This window comes from Stegodyphus dumicola, chromosome 4, assembly GCF_044657685.1.
Source record: "Stegodyphus dumicola isolate Sdum_Otavi_A_Nest chromosome 4, ASM4465768v1".
In the NCBI taxonomy this organism is placed as follows: Eukaryota; Metazoa; Arthropoda; class Arachnida; order Araneae; family Eresidae; genus Stegodyphus; species Stegodyphus dumicola.
Window position 1 is genome coordinate 173,794,186 of NC_140771.1, and position 22,899 is coordinate 173,817,084.

The following is a 22,899-nucleotide window of genomic DNA, read 5'->3' on the forward strand; positions in this document are numbered from 1 at the left end:
TATGCCAACGGGGTTGTTCGAGTTTCAACTTTAAACCAAACAAAACCAAGATGAGATGTAAAAATTTCAAACTGATATAAAAATTTGAAAATTAGTTTTAATCGAAATTCGCTTTGGTGAAGCTCGCCAATTACTATATAAATTCTTCCATATTGCCAAGTTTAGGTGCTATAGTTAATTTTTTTATGCAGTAGACTAATAATAGGCATAATAAAAGAAAACCAGGTGATTTTCTAAAGAAACTGATTTCCACAAATTAAGGTGTTAGATTAAATTAAACGGGTTGGGGGCAAAGAACTAAATGATAAAATACACTGAAACCTTTAGAATTACATAGTTTTGTGAAACATCCACCTATAGCCATGAATGCAATTATAGGAAAGGCTGGGGGTTTTAACTGTCAGTGTTTTGTTTACGAAGACAAGATTTTTCTTTCCTAAGTGCGAAAAAAGTAAACACCGTAAGGTGTGAAAATGTTGATTGTTTCGTTTTGAATAGTTGCTTTTTAACATTTAATAATTAAAGCAGATCATAACTGTATTTAAATAACTATAGTTAGTTCTTTTCATTTTTTGGAAAGAAAAGGTATAATTTAATAATAGAAAGGATACACAGTTTAGGCTTTTTATTGAGCATATACGAGACCAAAACTCTGAAATACAACTTGCGAATTATCGCTATGTCTTGTAAGTACCACAGAGACAGAGAAGGGATGTAAAGGATGCCACCAACTCGTGGCACCTGAACTGTTTCTTGCAGAAACAAACACTTTTGGCTTTTAATCAAAGATAATGAATAAACTAAATTTAATGAGAGTTAAATCTAGTCTAACGGCTTCACAGTTAAGTACAAGCAAGCTGGCTCTGACTGAAGTCGGCATAAACAAGTCTAATGGCAAGAATAGATTAACGCGGCAGAATTCTCAATTTCTGGAGAATCAAAGTTAGCAATGTGTCCTTTGAGCAAACAGAACACAGTCTTATTTCTCCCTCCAAAACCCTTCCTTTAAATATTTTCTTATTTGTATTTAATTTGAATATCGCGCACGCCAGAAATTAGCATTCTCACAGAGAAATGAAAAGAGGCTTGATAAGAAAGAGAATTAACATAAATAACGGGTAATAAAATTAAAGTTATCCTTATAAGGAAAAAGAACTGTTTTTTATATTTTCTGTTTTAAACAAAATTAAATATTAATAAATGATAAATTTCGGATAAACGTAATAATTGACTTTCAAAAACCTGTAAATGTTGTATCCAAATAAAGAATAAATTATATTATTATTCCTAATTTATTGATAAATTAGATAAAAAATATCACATGCTTAATAATTAAAACAGTTTGGTGCCTAAAGTTGTTAAACATGTTTTTATAAACTTTTATTTAGTTCACTTAAGTTGCTTCAGTGTGAATGGAGTTTTGTCATCGATTTTTAATCTGCTTCCTGATGAGCTATCGAGTTCACATTTGGTATAAACACCGTTTGTCAATGAAAATGCAAAGTGATAAAGAACTCAATTTAGAATTTTTTAAATTTTATATTTAAACGAATATTTGCACACATCACCATTTAGTGAATAAACTAAACATATCAGAACTTTACTGTTTGCACAGTCCAATACAGCGGTTGATTTTTATGATTTAAAAAATTTAATATCTAAAATGTATCGGATATAATGTTTTGAAACTTTAGACGGTGACAAAGCAACCTTTCCGCTCTCTTGTAAAACAAGACTTAAAAAAAATTGATTAAGCGATTCTACATTTTTTTAAAGAATGTGTTGCAGTCTGAAGCGAAGGAGTGTAATTAGAGTTTTGAAGGTGTTATCTTGACGCTCGTAAATGACATTGGCGGTATTTGTTTTTTCATTTTTGGTTCAAGCAAAATTCTCGTTGTAACATTGTAATTGCATCCAATTTCCGAAACTGAATATTCGAAGCGATTGCTTCATTCTCTGAATGACATTCAGTTATTTTTCTTTATTTCGTGATCTTTTTTAATTTATTGCTTGTGTTTTAATAATGACTAAACGTTCCATCATTGATAATGTGTGACTGAGAATGAAAGATGGAAAATAAAATAGAATTTCTAAAAAAGGATTTTATACAAAAAGCCTTAATTTAAAAAAGATATGATAATTATTCATATCTTTATATCTTCTCCTTATTACACTAAAAGGAGAAATATAATATAATGGAAATAATAGATTTAACAATTTTATTTACAAAATTCATTTATGATTTTATATCGAGAAACATATAAGTATGGAACGCCTAGATAACGAAATCTATTAATTCAATAGCATTGCCAAATGTATAAGCCAATATCTTTTAAAATTTTCTATTAATTTAGTTGCACTGTCAAATGTATAAGGCATTATCGTTTCAAATTTATCATGGGAGCCCATACTTTTATTGTATAATTTATCATATCTATTTTGAATGAAAGCTTGTTCTACAAAAACCTTTTCTTTTAATTGCATTTTATTTTCTCATCAAATGTAGCGTTATGAAAATATTACACAGTATTTTACCGAAATAGGATTTTTTAAAAGCTCAGTATGAACTGAATTCTGCAAAAGCAGATTCTTAGGCCTCAAAAGCGATTTAACTAAGGTCAGGGAAAAGTATTCGTGACTCGAAGATTGTGCTCATGGCATTTATTTATACCCATTGCAATCCCTTGGGTTCCCCGAATTGTTTCAAGACCTCAAAACTCAAGAAATAGGAGATTTTCTTCAGGAAGAAGTGCAGCTATGGTAGAAGGTTGTTTTAGAAACAACTGGACTTCAGAACAAGTTTTATGTTTCCGGAACACTTGGTACCAAATACTGTTTCTTTTTATTCAATTTTATATCACAGCTGAAGCTAAGGCGTGCTACCATAAAATCTTTCAAAATACAAAACAAGCAGAAATATTGCTTTCGCTATGTAAATTTTGATATTAAATCTTAACCGTCTACTTTAAGATGTCGAAGTTAATTTAACCCTTACGTGACTCGTCCTTTAAACGAGATTAAAGAAATATCATTTAATTACTTTTAAATTATAGATAGCATTGGAAAATTCTACATTAAACGTGTATAACAGATTTAAATGCACCAAATGTGTCCAAATAAATTTTTCCTATTATATATTGTAATACATTTGAGCAAATATGCTTTTAAAATCAGCCCAAATTCCAGAACATTTTTGGCTTCGTGTTTTATCCAGTATTGGTTTTATTTCAATTCAGAATGTTTAGAACCATTACTCTCATTCTCAGTGCAGAAAACACGTAAAATCAATTACTCCCTCACCTGCATATGAAAGCTCAAATACTGCAGTTACTAGCTAGCCGTGTTATCAATGATAGTGCAATAAAAAGCGCAGGAGTATGGGATTATTTCTTATAAACGTACCAAAAATATGATAAATTATTGTATTTTGTTTAATTGATAATGCGAAGTTTTACAACGTGCCTTTAATATATGCTGTACCCATTGACAAAAATTATACAACATTTCTGTGTTTATTGCCTATGCACTATACACTATATAAGTTTTAAAAATCTAGAGAATTCTTATGTAACATTTTGTTTGATCAGGCTTATAGAATATCCCAAATCTGTAACAACATTAATTAATTATTGAAACACTAGCATATGTATACATGATGCTAATGTAAATAAAACGCGGCTTTCAGCATTAATTAAAGGTAATAAGGAGTAAGTATTGCTTTGGATGGTCATTATAAAAGTTTCAAATTATATTTATTTATAAATTTAATTTATGTATTTATACTTTTTTATATATAAATTTTTTATAACTTTTAAAATGAAAAATTTTCTTCCTCTGCATCAAATTGGATATTCTATAATTGTTTGTTTCCAGTGGAGCTAAAAACCAAATTTCAGAGGAATGTTAAAATGGAAAGCTTCACTATCGATTTTTCATAACATGTAACTGATATTTGTAGCATTCTGAATCAACGTCTTAACAGAGGCGAAGACTTCATATTTGTCAACACTTTCCCAAATATGGAAAAACATTCCGGTTTACTTTTTTTCTTTGAGGACGCTGTAGATTAACAAGAAAAGTCTGGAAAGAGAGATAATACAAACAACAAGCCCATAAACTAAGTAAAATTATATTGAAAAATGCAAAACAAAATATGTAAATAAACTTAAAAATAGTAACGGATTAAATATTACAAATGATAATAAAATTTATGCCTTCTCAAGAGAAGAAGGGTACACATCAACAAACATATCCGTAAAAATAAAACTCAAAGTATGCTTGGCATTGCATTAAGAGCTTTGATTCTGATCCTTACGATTTCATTTAAACATTTGAAATGTACCACATCTGGTACTCTGAAGCGTTCCCATATTAAAAAAAATACTGAACAATATTTTAGTAATCAGACATATTTACTGGTTATACAATGTGTTATGTGAAACAACTCGATTCATTTTATTATGAGCTTTTACTTAGTTTAATTATGGTGTTTGTCGCAGTGGTCGTAAGTCTTTCGAGATAAATTCTGTACATGTACTGTTTGTGAATGACAATATAATGTTGTAAAGCATTATGTTTCTTATTCGATTTAGTGTTTTTTTAATTTATTGTTTAATTAATTCCTCACACATACCATAGTTTTAATGAATGAACTAAAATATCATAATTTTACTATTTGATCTATAGAACAGAATGGGAAAGGGTCTTTTAAATAAAGTTTATTTGAAACTTGTAACAAAACTTCTGCTTTTTTTAGGGAAGTTTTGGAGACTTTGTGTAAGCCTTCTAATGAAAAGGGCACCATTTTGGGCATAGCATTTCAGGAAATCCCACACAGCTTAACGGGAAACAGTTTAAACGTTCAAATGGTTCCAGTGTGCAATATTGTGAAGAATTCGCAGTCACTAAACTCTCAGCCGCAACTTATACCGTTCAGAGCAATATGCCTAAACACTGATTTGGGTTCAGAATTACACCAAGAATCTGGTGACATGATGTTTTATGTAGTTTCTCTTGTAAGGTTTCCCTTAGTTGAATTGACCAATTATTCAAATTTTTGTTGTTCTTCCCGAATTCCTCAACTTCTCGTATTTCTTCACACGGATGCTAATTTAAAGTTAAGTGAAGTGAGTATTTAAATCTTGGTGAATCTTGTAGTTTATTCAGAGCGTATTTTCGCTAGCCAGTGCACGTTTCGAATCTGTCTTTGCTGTTACGCGAAGTTCCTAATACGCCTTTTCGGCCATTTAACTAATTATCACGGTGGGTAGGTGTCGAGTCAACTTAGTTAGGCCTTTACTTAAAGTGCTAGTCGAGCACTACTCTTTAGCCTTGAATTTATTGTGTAAAGATTCTTAAGTTCCACCGCAAGTTGTCGGTATTATTGTAAAACACGAAGTACGCGCCTTTCTCTTCTCTTCATTGTTAATAATAATAAAGGGATATTGTTTACCCTTCTTCTCTGGTTGTTTCCTTTAAGCTTCTGCGAGAAGTCGCCAAATTCCTTAGTAGGATCTTATACAGTTTATGTGGCCAAAGAGTGTAAGATCCTATGCTCTTAGGTCGTTTATTATATTGGTTGAGATCTGTACTTTGACATTCTAGATTCTGGAGGTGTAAAATACACGGACTGATTTCTTGTATCCGAATAGGCAACTTGTGCTATTTCGTCTCGTAAGGTGGTTTCAGTTGTCAGAGTAAGGGTGCGATGACTTGTACCTCTTCGACTCGCCGCTGCCCGAGAAGCGTGGTGCGTTAGCCTTGCCAGGCTACGCCTCCTGCCGGTGATGGGATGAATCAATTGGAAGAGCCTGTGACAATTTAGCTTATTTTTATCTAACAAGATAGGATTTTAATTTGCATCTCCATTATCATTTATTTCTTAGTCATGCAGCTCATTTTCTCCAGATAGTTATATGGATTTTTGAGACGAGCCTAGAAGTGTAAGTAGGTTAACTGGAACTGAAGAGTTGTCTGTTCTCTGCTGTCTGAAGAACATCATTTCGAGTCTGGGTCTAAATGTCTCTGAGCTAGCTAGATGATGGAGACGAGAGCAAATAGCTGTTGATAATAATTTCTGTTTAATCCTGGCTGGTGTAGCTGATTCGGGAGAAACAGTAAGCTACAGTTGAGAGTTTTGCTCATTCAAATTCGAGATAGTTGTGGTTCCTATTAGAATAAGAATGAAGTGTGAGTTTTAGGATAGTCAAGTGGACCTTTATTTGTATTCTGCATGTTAATTCTCAGGTAGAGATTCATTAAAGTTAAATTTTATTGAGTTCATAATCTACACAAACCTAGAATTATCACTTGTATCACGATAACTCTTATAACGAAATCAGTGGCACTTAATATTGTGGAACCCACAATTATGAATCTGAGTACTCTCAACTTCGAAAGTAAGTGTCATTCTGTCACGTAACGTTTTATGAAAAAACTAATATCATGTTAAAGTTATGCAAAACGTAGAGAAAAAACTGAAATAGTGATATAATGTTTTTGAAACTATTGTAACGATACAGTAAAATAATTATGCGTAGAAACTACTAACATTTGAAGGTATTTCGTACTGATTAGTGAAATGGTTCAAAGGGCAAGTGAAATAACAGTAGGAGAAAAAAATGTGATAGCTCTAGCTAGATAATAACTTAGGCAGGAGAACGAGCTGTTCGGAAGCCTTGGTGAATTACTAGATGTTTTAAGAGCAGTAAAGCCAAACATAAGTTTTGATTGATTGGGGTAGGTGTTACACTTTTTGAAGAAGTAGTTACTCACCGTTTACTGTATGGAGGGCCGAATCCCACTACTAGAAAACACTGGAAGTGGTCTTAACCGTAAAAGGCCGAACGCTAAGTTTTAAAAGTACAATATATTAGTTAAACCTTAGTTTGTCCTGTCGGTTCATCGACATATACATACGAAAATTGTAACAAGTCGTGTTAAAAGCATTTCTACCAGGAAGTAATAAAAGTAGAAAATTAATTTTACAATAGATTTCTACTGCAGAGTCAGGAGCTAACATACTCTATGTGACGGAAATTGAAGTTCCGGGACTGATATGTCCCGGTGAGGAGGAAAACAATATTATGGAAATTGTGTTTTCAAGCAGTTGTCTACTGTGCAAAATTTTGTTGAAATTAGAAATCCAAATCCATTAAATGAGCTTTTCGAGTTGGCTACGATGTAAAAAAAGTCGAAGTCTAGAAGTCCGAATTAGTAGAAAAACATTTACTTGTAATTTTCCCCAGGTTAATGATAGAACGGTTTAGAAAGTTTCCCGTGAAATGTCAAGGAAGCGAGCTTGCTAGAAAAGCGAGTAAAGAATAATGCATTGAGTCGTACAGCCTAAAGTTCTGAAAAGTCCTCTAAGGTTGGAGTAAATATGCTTGTAGTTAAAACAGTTAGAAATTCTTTATTTGCAAATATTATTAAATTGTATACTAGGTAAAACATTAATTAATTCAGGGAGCAAGAAATGTTTTGTCTGGGCTCGATTTTTCTTTAAGTAGTTTCGAAAATATAGGACGTCTAATGCGACGTGAATGGAGGTGGTCCCCGCTCAAGGTACTGAATATGAAGTTTTAGGAAGCTTAACTATTAAATATTAAAGTTAAAAATGAATCACAGAGAATATTTGTTTTTCAGTGTTGAAAGGATTGCAAGTAAATATAATTTTAGACGTTTTACAAGAAGTTGGATTGGATTGGATTTTAACGAAAATTCCATACATTAGACGGGACGAAAATAAAAAAAATGAGTCGGTCCTTATGCCAAAGGTGGAGTTAGATAAGCTTTGGCGAAGCTGATCTAACTTCACCTTTAACACCAAGAACCTTTAACCACCAAGAAAGCGATGAAAGGGGAATAACGATAATCTGAAAACTGTAGTGAAAACCCTGGTCTTACACACTTCATGCTATAAAAACAGATGTACGAAAAAATGAAGCATATAAATCATACACTTACAGATATGATACAGATATGATGTCATACAACCCATATGAAGTCATACACTTACAGATATGATGCCACGAAAGAAACGATTATTCCACATAAAATACATGCTGGAAAACGAAATAATTTTCCCAGTATCAAGTACATACACAAGTTGAATCGTATTATTCTGAAAAAAGAATAATTATCCAATTCTGGATCATCGAGCTTGGAAGTTCGAAGTAGATTACAAAAAATTAAATTGAATAACAAAATACTCGGTTTTCCCTTGCCAGTTATAGAAAATATCATTAGGAAAATAATAAGTGCGAAGTATTTGACAGCGTTAAACTGGATATCAGATTTTTTTCAAATTGCGGTTAAACCCCAACATGTGGTTCAAGCAGCTTCTTTTACAAATGCAGGGACTTATATAATTCTTTGTTTGCCATTCGGCTTAAGTAGTAGTCCAGCAACATTCCAGCGTATCATAATGAGCACAAGTTGTTTTAGTTATTTGGATGCCATAATAACGTCAGAGTCATTGGAAGAACATGTTAATGATCTTAATGAAGTGTTTTCACAAATAAAAGCGACAGAATTAAAAGTAAATGTCAAAAAATATAAATTTGACTTTAAAATAAAGCAAGAAGAAATAAAAACCAACGAATCTTTCAGATGCTAAACACTGCTAAAACGTTAGCTTCCCTTCTTAGAATGTGCTCGTATTCATAAAGAATCTGTCACACGTCGTGTAGCCTCTATTACAGATAAAAAGAAATGATCAGAAGATGCAAACAACGATCAGAAGATGCAAACAACGAAACAACGAAGAAGCTTTAATTTCAGTTACGGTATTAAAAGTTATGGACTGTAATAAAATAAACATTAACATTAGAAATTTATATAGATGTCTCAGATTACACAATAGACGCAGTATTATGCAAGAAAATCAACCGATAGCATATTACAGTAAGCCAATGCGTTAAACAGAACGCATTCATTCGATAACGGACAGAGAAGCATTAGTATGTGTATGCCCAGTTAAACATTTCAGAGTTTACCTTTTGGAAAAACCCTTCAAAATACTTACAGGCTGTGTAGCTTTGATAAACTTGGAAAATGCGAAGAATTTAACACCTGGAATGATAAGATGGATATTAAAATTGCGTTTAAATTTGGACATAGGCTGGTGTAACTGATTCCAGAGAAGTCCTGTCCAAAATGGTAAACTCTATTTGAAAGTTTAGTAAATTTAAATTGGACAGAATTGTAGTTCCTCTTAGAAGTGTTAAACGTAGCATAGTCATGCGAATTGTTATCTGTGTTTTTTATGTTAATTGTTAAGTAGAAACGGAATAAAGTTTAAGGAAAATTGTATTGACTTTTTGTCTGCATAAACCTGGAAATATAACATGCATCACGATAACTCGTGTAATGAAATTGGTGGCACCTGATACTGTAGAACCCACGGAACTAGCTTGTTCAAACCAACCATCTTCAAATTAAGCAGTAAGTGCTATAAGCTTTGAATTGTGTCCTTCTCGAACGGATGGAGATCAAGTGCAAATAAAAGGAGTTCCTCAAGCGTCATGGAAGAAGTAAACATTCCTTCCGTTATAGATTGTGATATCAGCAGTTCTGAAAGGCCGGATAGATCTGTAGCCGGACAGCTATCTAGAAGGAAGATGCCACAATGAGCCTCCATCTTATCATTGATATCATTTCTATTCACTTCTCATGGTCAACGTTATTTGAAAATAAAACGTGGTGTCTCTAAGTAGAGATTAGAAAAGATAAGTTGATTTTTTGAGAGACAGTAGAGACTATATGATACGTTTCTGGCGTATGAAATGGAAAAACGCAATTATGCACCCACGGGGATTCGAGCCACAGATCGTTCACTTGCTTTTGGGTAATCCATATAAAATGTGAGTGGGGAGAAGCCAGAGAACCAATCGATTAAATGTTGGTTGTAACAATAAACCTTTCAAAAGGTAATCCTGGAGATTTAAAAAAATAGTTCCTTAATATTCGAAACACAGATCTTCCTCTATCTAGCTGGTCGTTCCAACCAACTACAGCAAATTTGCATAGAAGAATACGATAATTCCCTGCAAGACTATTCAAGGAAACGTACAGTGTTTCTCTCATACTTAAATGCGTACGAAAAATGTTTTAAAATTTTAAATAAAAGTTTAGGGTAACTAAGTGAACCTTTTAACTAAGGTATAATGTTATTGTTCCGCTGTGCCAGAATTAGTTGGAGTTGACAGCAGTTTGTGAACTACTAGAGCGTCAAATGTTTAGAACTTTATACTTCTGGTACTTTAAATTTTTGTCAAAAGCAACTTCTCCTTTCCTTTAATTTGTAGCCCACCTCCTGTTTTATTTTTTTCTTGTCTGTTTGTGTGCCTGACTGTTTTAAATTTTTGTGCATTATTGAGATTTCTTCCATTTACACTATCCAATGAGCATTTGGCAAACTTCCATTTTCTTTTTTTCATATAACTAAATATGTTTGAAATGTTTGCAGAATGTAATTCTTCTTGCTTCAAGTTTCATTTCCAGAAGTAAAAGTTCTCTCAACATTTTGCAATGATTTTTCTCAAAAATGCTTTCTACGCAACGTGTGTTTTAATTTAAGAGATTTCAGAAGGGAAGCAAAAGAATTTTTTTTTGATATATGAGTATATTATTCGGAGTAAGTATTGTTTATAGGTAAGCCTCTTGTGTCTTTTGTGCCAGGTTCAAACACGAAATTCTTTTGCGTCAGGTTAAAATAAGGAGGTGAATGAAGAGTAGGAACACAGAATATATGTATTTGTTATATAATCAGTATGGGTTGTTAGTATTCAGTTTCAAGGTCTTAAATTTTATGAAACTGGTGTTTCAGATATTTCTCGTAAATTTAAGGACAAATTTAACTATTCCTAAAACCTGAGGAGTCGTGATTAGAATTAAGAAAATTGCAATGCAAATTTTAAATATTTAAAAGTTGAATCAGTTTTAATAAATTATTAAAAATGAAGCACTATATTCCTGTTTACAGAAAAGAATTGTTTATAAAAATAAAGGATTACGTTTCTTTTCAAAAAAAATCTTTCGCTACTTGAAAAGTGTAAGTTATATTTTGTCCATTTAAATTTTAATACAGAATTTTAATAATAATTCCATTCAAATCAAAATGTTAAGTCATGAAAAACTGCAGAGACATTAGGGTTTTTCGATACGAGAAAAATTTGCAATGCTTTCGTTGGGATTCGAACTCCACTCATCCCGATTGTTAGTGGGATATGCATTCCAATTACACCACGAAAATAAGCCGTAAGGAAAGAGAAAGTTATTTACACAAATCTCAAAACTGGTATTCATGATGTTTAATAAATCAAACAATTTTAAAAAATGCTCTTCATGATGCAAGACAAGTCCAGAAATCGTTTTTATTGAATATAATCAGTACACAGTTTTGGAAAATTTTTGTTCAAAAGTCAGGGACAAAAGCAGTTCTTATTTTATAATCAAGACTCAAGTAACTCATAACACTGAAATAAAATTAAATAGTTTAAACTGATATACAATTAATCTGCTATTTATTTTCATGTTGAACTAATATTTGTTGTTTTTAACCTGCTGATTGAGACTAAGTGAAATTTCATCTTAAGTGCATGAAAGTGAAACATGTATGCTATATTCAGTGCACTTTATGCTTTTGAGTAATTTAACATTTTTGATCTTTTAACTCTGACAAACATAAACAAATGTAAAATCATTAAAGTTCAAAAAGTTTTTATATGAGTTGTTTCGTATATGTTATTTGAATTATCTTACTGCCCAAAATTGTAGTTTGAAAGTAATGCGTAAAATACTAAATGAAATTACATTTCGAAAGAGTGGTGCGTATGTAATTGATCAACGCTCATTTTGTAGTTATACAAAATAGAATATATATATTATCATTAATTCTTATATTATTAGTTGGAACGTAAGAGTAATACATCTATCTATATTAAATGATACTATGGTTTAGTTACAAATTTATATTACTATTATACACTTAATAATTTAGCGTATATCTATTAGACTGTAAATATTCTTAAATTCGTGAATCAGCTGAAGATATATCATAAAATTCCCGTATTTATATCAGGAATACAGTTCTTGAGGGCGGATAGATGCTCATTGTTTTCTAGCATTGAATTCGAAGCCATTTTGTTTCGTCTTCAGCTCATTTGATTTATTTAAGTTGTTAGTTCCACGAGAGCTACCTGCCTCAGAAGGATGCCTTCGTGGAGACCGCTTTAAACGAAACTGGCTGGAAAACCATGCAAACCAACTGTGCAGCCAACATGTTCGCCTGGGATCGAATCAAAACGCGGTAAAACTATAGTATGCTGTGGTCTTAAACACTCACATTAGCAGACACCCTTGGCCATCAGAGAAAGTTTGAATGGTAATAGAAGCATTTTACGTTTCAAATTTGGTTTTAAATAGAGTTGCATTCTACGAGTTCGTGGATGTGGAATGATTGATGACGACACTTGATGAGGAATCAAAACGCAATTTATTTTTTAAAAATCTTGTTTTAATAATTTTAAGGATTTTTAATAATTTGTCGGACGTTGTACTATTTATTTACCGGATAACTGAATAAACATTTCTAGAAATGTCCTGTTCATGTTTTTTGATGTATTCTACAGAAGTTTCAGCATATGAAGTTCATTGATAGTGGTTTTATTTTATTGGCCAAAACTACTTAAAGAATTCTGAAATTTGTACGTATTATTTAAAATTTAAACGTATAACAGGATTTTATATTTCAGAAAAACAAAGTTAAAAAAATTTAAATTACTATAATTATTATCACAGAACAATTGCAATTCTTAGGAAATCTTATGAAAGGTTTCAATCCAAATATGTAAGTCAAAGGTGTTTAACCCCGAACATGTTTCAAAACCAAGGGATTCTCTGCCATTCAATTCGCCATCTACCAATATAAGCAATGGTCACAATGTACACCACTGACAGCATAAGGCAATGTTCTTTATATCTTTCCAAGAAAGAGAGAAATTAAATATGGCAACCTTCAGTGTGACTTGTTCCTGAAATGTATGGACACTACGTTCAAAGTTCATTCATGGGCGGATAAAAAGGGGGATTGGTAGTTAATCTTTATATTCTAGATCATCCCTTGATTCACTAATTGGATTAGGCTTGATAAGTTGAGAAGAAGAATCAGAACGCAATTGAATATTTAAGCCTTCAGGACATGAAACCACTACATATTTTTTTCATCTCATAAAAGCCTAAATTACGAATTAAATCTAGACTTTTAAGAGTGATGTTAGTTTTATATTTCCGGTTAACTAAGTATGGGTAATAAACTAGTAGACTATTATTATATATTGTAAGGTTAACAGAAGTCGTTTAGTTGCTCTAAAATTGTATTTTGAAGCAGATAATAACGAAATATTTACTTTTTTGCATTCATTCCATTTATACTTAAGAAGAGCTTAAACTCTTATGATAATGGGGTAATTACTATAAACATTTACAATTTTTGTAAAATTTATAGTAGAAAGGAAATCTACTATTTCGTTCTTTCTTTATCTGTAAAACCATTTAGAAAAGCAATAAGGAGCAGAAATGTAACGACGTAATATATTTTTTTTAAATATTCAACTGCTGTGTTTGGAAGCAAAGTTCATAAACTGATAATAAAATAGTACGATAAGCGAAGTAGAACTATTAGTTTCTGTATATTTCTATATTTTAAGAACCAACGCCGTATTTTCTATCCTTTCCGAAGAACAAAGTGAAAATTTCTTGATAAGAAGCTTTTATAAGAAATCAAGTAATTTTGGATTATTCGTTTCATATCCACTAAAGATCAGTCTAGAAATATCACAATAAACATATTTAGAAATTTTTATACTCCATTTTTTTGGCTTTAAAATATCATTTACTATTTTTGCATTAATATGCAGTTTGGGTTTTAATAATAAAAACTTATCTGTTACTTTAAGTAGTAGTTTATAAGTTAAACAAGGTAACTTTAAGCACGTTTGAGCTTTATAACCTAACTATTCCAAATAAAAGGCCATAAAATTTCGTACATGCTTTCTTCTCAGGTTTTTATACCCTGATGTGCTTCGGTCAGATAGTATAGGTCTAGCCATGTTTTAATATTTCATTCCATTATACAGCCCAGAGGGCTCGTAAAGATAAGTGTTTTATTATCTATATCTTTTTCTTCTTCTATGCAAACAAATAACAATAAAGTGTCATTCTCCTTTCGAATACGACTCAAAATTGTCGTGACTTCCTAAATGCGGAATCATAAACATCTTTCACTAACTTTTCAGAAATATATTAATGGTACTTTGAGACCTTCGCCAACATTCTTAACTCACGACTAATTAAACAGATGGCGCTGTTAGAGGACAGTAGCTTTTGGATCAAATTTCTGAAAACCCTTGTACATCGTATATGATTAATGGGAGACCATTCTAGAGGAAATATCGCTGTTAAGGTAGACCAGTTAAAGAGCTGAAGAGTCTTTCAAATCATGACACGCTCCACTCTTAGGCCAGTGATTTATGTGGTCGCAGTTAACAGGCGAGTCGCACGAATTTTGACTTCAACACTGCCATTACGAAAATGGCAGTATGGGTTATAATGGACAGGCTTCGTCATTGGCCGTAATCCTTCCAATGTTATGAGAGTAAATATGTTCAAGGAAATCGCAATGAATGTCATTATGTTCAGAGGCGTTATGATTAATTAGCAAAATGTTTTCAAAGGAAACTAGGAAAAAGGAAAGGTGTTTGGAGAAGGACTGGATGGGTGTATAATTGCTGAAAATGCATATCATGAATTATTAGCATAATATATCTCTTATTATGATAACATTACTCTTTGCATTAATGGCAATACGTGGAAATTATTTGGGGCTTTTTTTCACACGTTCCTTAAAAAAAGTTATCCCTTTTGGTGAAATATTTGTCTTTTAAAAGTCTAAGGAGCTAGGCCATCACTAAAACATACAATGAGACTGCTGCTCTTTTCTTAAAACGTGCAGAATAAAAGGATCTCGTAATAATAATGTGCTTTATTTGTCTCACTGGGGAAATGAAAGAACCTTTTTTCCATAAACAGAAGGTATTAATATTTAGCAGATAAACATTGAAAAAATAAATCAAATTCTCCTCTTTCGGACATCGGCGTCCACAGAGAAATTAAATTTTCCAAGAAGAAGGAGGGGAGCAAACGTTAATTGCATCAATAAATTTTAAATTGATTATTTAATTAGAAAGAGAAAACTATAAGAACAAATATAAACGCGCCTGCTTGCGAATATAAAGCAGTTTGAAGAACACAACATTGAAGGTGGTTTGTTTTATATGACTATAGCAGAGCTTCGAGGGCTGTCTGCCTCAGAGGTGGGATGCTTCGTGGAGGACGTTCTAAGGGAAGCTAGCTCGTATACACGTTACACGTGGAGAAAACCACGAATACGCCCATGCAGGCAGACTGTTCGCGGGATTCGAGGCCTCAGACTGAACTGCCAATGTAATATTGAAGGTGATAGAACAGAATACTCTATCACTATAAAAGTACATATACTATTCTTGCATCAATATATTACAACAAACACATACATACGGTATAAACATGTATATTATAAATTACGATAACTTGTTAGCTAATTTAATTTTATATGTAATTTTTGTAACTTCCTAGTTTTTTTTTAATTTAATGTGATTTAATTTAATTAGATATTGAATTACTACATTGAATTTATTGATTGTTTCAAGATTTTAAGATCTAAATTTGTTAAGAATTGCAGTTGAGAATCATGTGTTACTTAATATGCTACTTGTATTTTCTGTTTGAAATACAGAAATGTAAATCATCAACTATGTCCTTAATCGGGATATAAATAATGGATCTTCCACTTGCAGCTGAATATGTTAACATCATGAAAGTACGTAAGGCGAATACGGGATTTTCTTACGTTCTCCTCCATTCAAACTGCTACAGGAGAGGCATGAAGCTCAGTTGAATAAATCTAACTAATATCAAGTGCTCACTTGCCACGTTTTAATTTGCGCTCCATCGTAAAGACCTTTCAAAGAAATTTCGCTTCATTTTGCACCAATAATTGGGCAGAAATCTACTAAGTTAGCATTCCTGACTAGGAATAGTGTCCTGACTAGGAACAGTAAAAATTCAGTTATGCTTTTATCATAATTCAAATCATAGATCGTGATAGAAAGGGTTAAAAGTTAAACTTTAACACAGTTATCAGTTATAAGCCTCTGAAAGAAGGCGTTTAACGTGTTCGCCTTTAAGGTTATATTTTAAGGCTATTTTATCGAATTTTCGATATCTCGCTGTTTTATAAACACAAACATGGAAAATAAATCGCTTATTGTGATCAATGGTTCGGTGAGTATGATAAAATAATTCAGTGTAAATTTTTAAAAACTGAAGTAAAGTCGCCAGATAAGCTTAAAATGCATCATAAAAACTGCCAAGTTACTGAAAAAATTCCTCAAACAAGGAATCAAGTTAAACAATTTTGTTTCAGTTTTAGTCAACCATTTACAATTAGGCAAAAAAAATCTGAATAATTGATTTTACGATCGATCGTTCAAAACAGCTACTTTAAAGTTTAATATGGTTTATCAGTAGAGAGTATCTACAGAGGTGGCCCAGCTGGAATCGTGAAACATTTTACAAAATATTATATGAATATGCATTTAGAAGAAAACGAGAAAGTATATTTAAAAATTGAAAATACTTAATATAATTCGTCGGAAGTATTAAATGCCTTTATTTAGATGAATAATAAAATAAATATGAAATAAATGCATTTTATTTAATCAATCAGATTAAAAATGTTATATTTTTAAGATGCGCATCTAATTATTTTTAAATAGTTCAATTTGCTCATGAGTAGCAGAGAGATTAAATAAGAAAGATCAGTATCTTACATTTTCTCATGGCAACAGACTCGAATGAAAAGTATAAAAAATCTGATGTGTACACCACATGACTTCCTTGTACGGAATATTAAATTATACGCATTTGTTTCTTGCATTTCTTTTAACTTATTGGATTTAATTAAATCTACTTCGCCGACAGCGCATGAACCACAATAGAATAAAGGCATTCTTTGAAATTCACTCTATTTGTTTAACATAGCGACACTCTGGCACTAGATTCACTTAACAGTATTAAATTTCATTCATATTATAACTCAGAATACACAAAATGTATATCATTTAAAGAATTATCTAATCGTTGACACATGTTCTTTTCAAATACTATAATAAAGCTAGAACGATGTAAAAAAGAAATTAAGCAAACAAAACAAAAAAGAAACAGTTTTTCACAGACGATTGAGTATTTCTCATTCAATTAATTCAGTTTTCACTTCGCGACAAGACAAAAATACATAAAAGCTCAAAATATCTGTATTAAAAATTACTAATTATTAAAAATTAAGTAAATCTTAAACACTTATTTCCTCGAAAAAATTCCAGAAAGGATTAAGCATGATTTAATTCGCAATAATAAATGAAGGCGTTATTTTTGTTGTTGCGAAGCTTGGTCTCTCTAGACTGGCAACAAATCTACAATTCTGCTGTTTCAAATGTAAACAAATATGTCCGCCATGTTATTTAAAACTTAACCGCACTTAAACAGCTTTTAAATTGTTGATAATTGTACAAATATTGCTTCCAGAATTACGAAAGGCATAAAAACCTTAACCGGAAGATAAGAACAACATAATTCAATAATTTTTCAAGCAAAAAATGTACAATTTACAAGCATATAAGAGTAAAGAAATGAGATCACTGTGCCGAGTAAGAGAGTGGATATACATATATATATATTTAGTATTTATATACGTTTGGTGCGGCCGATTACAACCAAAATAGGAGGTGCACATCTACATGTTATAGCAGTCCTATATACAAAATTTCAACGTTCTGAGGCTACTCGTTTTTGAGTTATGCGAGATACGTACGTACATACGTTCGTACAGACGCCACGAAAAATTCTCGTTAGAATTAATTTTAAAGCAGTTTTATAATTTTTTTGGAGGAAAAGAGTATTTTATTACGGACAGATATCACGCAAAAACATCGTTAAATTGCATTCGATAGCGGTCAAAATGGATATTTTCGTTGAAATATGCTGCCTGAAACTTTTTGCGATTACAATACTTCCTTTTTACTTCGTACAAGGAAGTAAAAAGCAAAATCTTGTTTCGAGATTAGTAGCCCTTTTAGGTTTAAACCATTTACCTTAATTTATGGTAGATTTTCAATAACTCTGTCGATTTTGAGGAGACCAGGCACAGATCCTTCTTTTCAAGAGGAAACAAAATCTTGTAGAATGTATTTTTCTGAAAACGCCAAATTAAGTCTGCTTTTTTTTTGCCTAATTTTAAGTTTAACTTTGGTAAGTTTTTCCCAATGAAAGATGCACTCCGAGAGTTATAATCAGTGGTACAGAATTGGAGAAATGATTATTAGAAATATTATGAACAGTTCATAAGCAGGCTTTTGCATTTTCTTTTTTAAAATGCTGTGAAAGTGCTTATTTCTATGCTATAAATTTGAAAGTTCCTATTTGTATATTATAATAAATTAGTTAAATTCCATTGCTGTTTTGAAGGATACATTTTTGATTATATAGTTTTATCAAAAAACTTATGGACAAACCTTATTATATTAAGCGGTGCCTACTACGTTACTTAGAACGCATGGCTAGTATGATTATCATTATCAACTATCTTAATAAATCTTTCCGAAGAAAGCTATAACTTTTTATTGAATTTTGAAACTCTCATTTATGTCACTGGTGGTTTAGAAAAGAAAGACTTAACTCGAGTAATATGAGGCATGAGACTTAAATATCATTTTCTGCAATTATTTATGCATCACACTCAGGACTGCAGAAAAGAATAAAAGCATAAAATTCGTAGGAAATAAAACTTCCAGCAATGAACTGAGGTCCATTAAGACTAAACCTGTGAAAAAGAGAATTTACAATTTATGTGATGGTGTGGAAAATTAATAAGACGTGTATGTTGTTTTTACTTTACGACTGACGTGATTTGCAGATCAGATAGACCTTAAAACAAATGAGATATATGCTTTTCTTTACTCCCTTGGGTTCTCATTAGACATCATTTGTTTCTTTATTAAAGCTGAAATTTCAATTTTTTTGTCTCATTCTGCTTTTTTCTTAGTCAGCTTTTTATTTTCAAGAATTTCAGATATTTCAATGGCTTGTTTCAAGCGACAAAATAATGACTCGAGCATAGCTTTTCTCGAGAAGTATCTCTTTTCTATCTTTGTTTTTCATATTAGTGACTTATTCCAGTCGTTGCACTCTTGTTAGGAACTCATTAAAAGTGAAAATGGTTTTTCTTTGTGAAACATTGGGTAGTACTTTAAGCAGAATAAAATTATATAGAACGAGAACTTTATATGTAGGTTTAATGTTCTCCAAGGAAAGAAAATTCAAGCATTTCAGCTTCAAACTGGAAAAGCTAAATTTTAATTTTAATCCAAGTTTTAAAAAAAATCAATATGAATCGTTATGAAAGAAATCAGGTTAATTATTTTTTTATTTAGGAAAAATCTTAATTTTTATTTAATTCTTTGAATTATTAATTTAGTGTTTTATTATTAACGATTAATTCAATATTCGGTTATGTAAATTCTTTAATTTTGGGGAAAAACAGATGCTTCAATGAATTTTTATTATTTTTCTTTTATTTGAATATAATCAAGATTTCTGTGTTTTTATGAAAGGATCAAGGAAAAAGAACTAATTTTCGCCTAGTCATTCTCTCTCGGGGTAGCGTTATTTCCGTAGAAATTCCTAGAATAAAATTGCTTTGTTTCGGGTGACCTGTAGGAGAGGAAGTATTTGACGAGGGGTCTAAGGTTGTCATTTCACCTACAGTGGAGGTCGTTTAATTGATGATCTAAGTGTCCGGTCGTTTAGAGAAGTGGTGCATGTGCAGTATGCATTTTCTGGTCTTTCAGGGTTAAAAATGGAAATTTGGTCCCGAAGGGGGGCGAAAAGGGAAGCCTATATGGTAGCCTTGGTTTTTTTGAAAAAGTGAAGGTGGTTCTCATGATAGAACACTTTTGGCTCGGGTCGTGGTAAGTGATAGTCGTTTTTAGTGTGGGCTGCGAAGGCTAAGGAAAGGGGGGAAACGGCATTTATACTCCTGACTTTATTCCTCGTTAAGTCCAAGCAAAACAGAGTTCTAGATGTTTAGAGTGATAGTATTATTTGAAGTAGAATTAGAAGTATTCGGCTGAAAAGCGTTGAAAAAAAAAGATTGTTCTGCATTTTTGTTCTAGATTCATCTTGCTGCATTTGTTGAGAGCTGGTATGGCCGTACGTTGTGCCTCGTGGCTTGTTGCACGTTGAACGTTAGTCTTACCTCCCATCGGCTATGAAAGAGTCTTAGTCATGCAGCCCACTAACATATGTTAATACTACTGTATGATATGTTAACTAACCCTTCTTGCAGCCGTTTGTTGAAGATAGAACTTTATTACACCTGTACACGAGTTGGGAACTGAACCTCCTTAATTGAATACAAAAGATGTTGTTTCGCATTTATACTCCCATTTGACGAGCTTCCTTCTGAAACGCTAAAAGTCGCCGTATTTTGAAAAATCCTGACAGCTGCCCGTATGTCTTCTTCACCCAAGAGCCGAGCTGCGTTGCAGTATTTTGAGACCTTTTGGTTCCAGTCATGCGTTTTTGATGGCAGTCCTCAGGTACCTCAGTTGGAGTTCTGGTTCGACTTATCTACAGATAAGTTATTTTTTTTATTCATCCTACAACTGTGAAAGGGGCTAGTAGTTTCGCATGAAAGTAATTCAGACAGGAACTTACGTAACTGAACTTTATCTTGGTAGAAAATTTATCCTTTACAGGAACTCAAATTTAGGCTAAAAGCTCAACATAATTAATAATGTAAAATTTTCAGTCTGAAAACAAAAGAGGGAAATATGTATTATTCCTTCTTAAATTATCTTTATAGCTTCTGTTGAATATTAACTAATTATGACATATTTGTAATTTGGTACCATAATTTTAAATTAAATAAATGCCTTCTCTCCAGGAGACACAACTTTTTTTTTGACATTAATACACTATAAATCACTTTCTACGCACTTACAATTCACATTCAGATTCAAAAGCAATATCACAAAAATTTAAAAAATAATATACCTTTAAAATTCGCGATACAATTCTACGCGCTTTAATACATTTTGTACCCTAGAAGGAGTATTATTCTCGAACCTCACCTTTGCATCGTATCACTTTTGTTGCCCATTTTACCTTTCAAATAACTCTGTTGGCTCAGCCAGACGCCTGTAGTAGTTACTATATATATACATGCATATATATATATATATATATATATATATAGTATAATGCTGCTAATAATCCAGCTAGTGTAATTTCATAGATCCAACTGGTAACGAATAAAAAAGAGATAAAAATTTATTGGTATTAAGTCGTTTAGTATGTTAACCAATAACAGGCAGATTAAACATAAAAGAAAAATTAAATATCTTATGCTTCTCCAAATAATAAAAAAATGCCTCGTGAAATTAAAATGTATTTCATATAAACTTCGGACTGGAATGGTGCGGTCATCAGGTTGCTTGCCGAATAATTTGTTTTTTTACGAATCATATGAATTCAAAGAATATCCATCATGGTAAGTGAAAAATTAGAAATTTCACGAGGCTTACGTTTTGAAAGTACAAATAAATATTAAAAGGAAGGAAGAGAAACTAGTAATTGCTGACTGGAAATAACATTTACATTACAAATTGCTCTGGGGTGTTTCAAATTACGGGCTTCATATATATATATATATATATATATATATATATAAATGTGCATATTAATCAAAACTGCTGATACTGTCATAAATAATTAAAGAATATTTTTCAAGAAATTTCGTGGCTAGCTTATAGTATGCCCTGTTAAGCTGCACAATATTTAATTCTTCATGTGTTTTATTGTCACGTATATTTCAAGTTTCATTGCATATTTATCGAAAAATAATATTTCATGGAGTCGTCAATTACTTTCGATTAGTGCAGCCTGAGTTTGCCCAGGCCTGGCATAACAGAACATGTTTAGCAAGATGGCTTTGACGAGTTAAAATAATCGCTGAATAACGATTATTGGAAGAGTTGAAGCAATAAGAATAAGCGTAATGTTCATAAATTTGAGCACTAGTATACATAGTTTAAATACAGAACCTCCTTCTTCAGATGCAGATGTGCAAACGATAGAAAAGAAGCCAGTGATAAGATAACAAAAGTCGATGCGAATGAAAGGAAGGAAATCAATCTACTGGCGTCATCTGCTGGTGAGAAATGAAAATAACTACTAAATAGTTTCCGTAAAAGCTGAGGGATGAGATGGATTGGAACTGGAATTGTTAAATAGAACTGAAAAATTTTTATGCATATGAAATACCTCTAGAAAATCTAGTACCTCAAAGCAAGATGTTTTCTGAATAATGTTTGCTGCAGAAAAAAGGCAACTGTGATTTTCCGACCAACAGTGATTGAAGTTGACAAAACTAATTTGGGCTATATCAGCTTAGTATGGAACTCGCTAATTTGTGGTCTAAGAATGCAATTAAATGTCACACAAAGATCCTTGTATTTAAATTCAAAAAACCTCTTTCATAGTTCCAATTCAAGTATTTCAAAAAAATCTTATCGGCATAAAAATCAAGCCAATATTTAATATTTCTAATAGTAGTTAACACGAAACAAGAAAAAGTTATGAAATATATATAATTTTAACTTCTCACAAAGATCAAAACTTTCGATTCCAAAGATTTTAGCTCCTGTCGGAAAAGCTTTCAAATTCAGTAAATTGCAGATA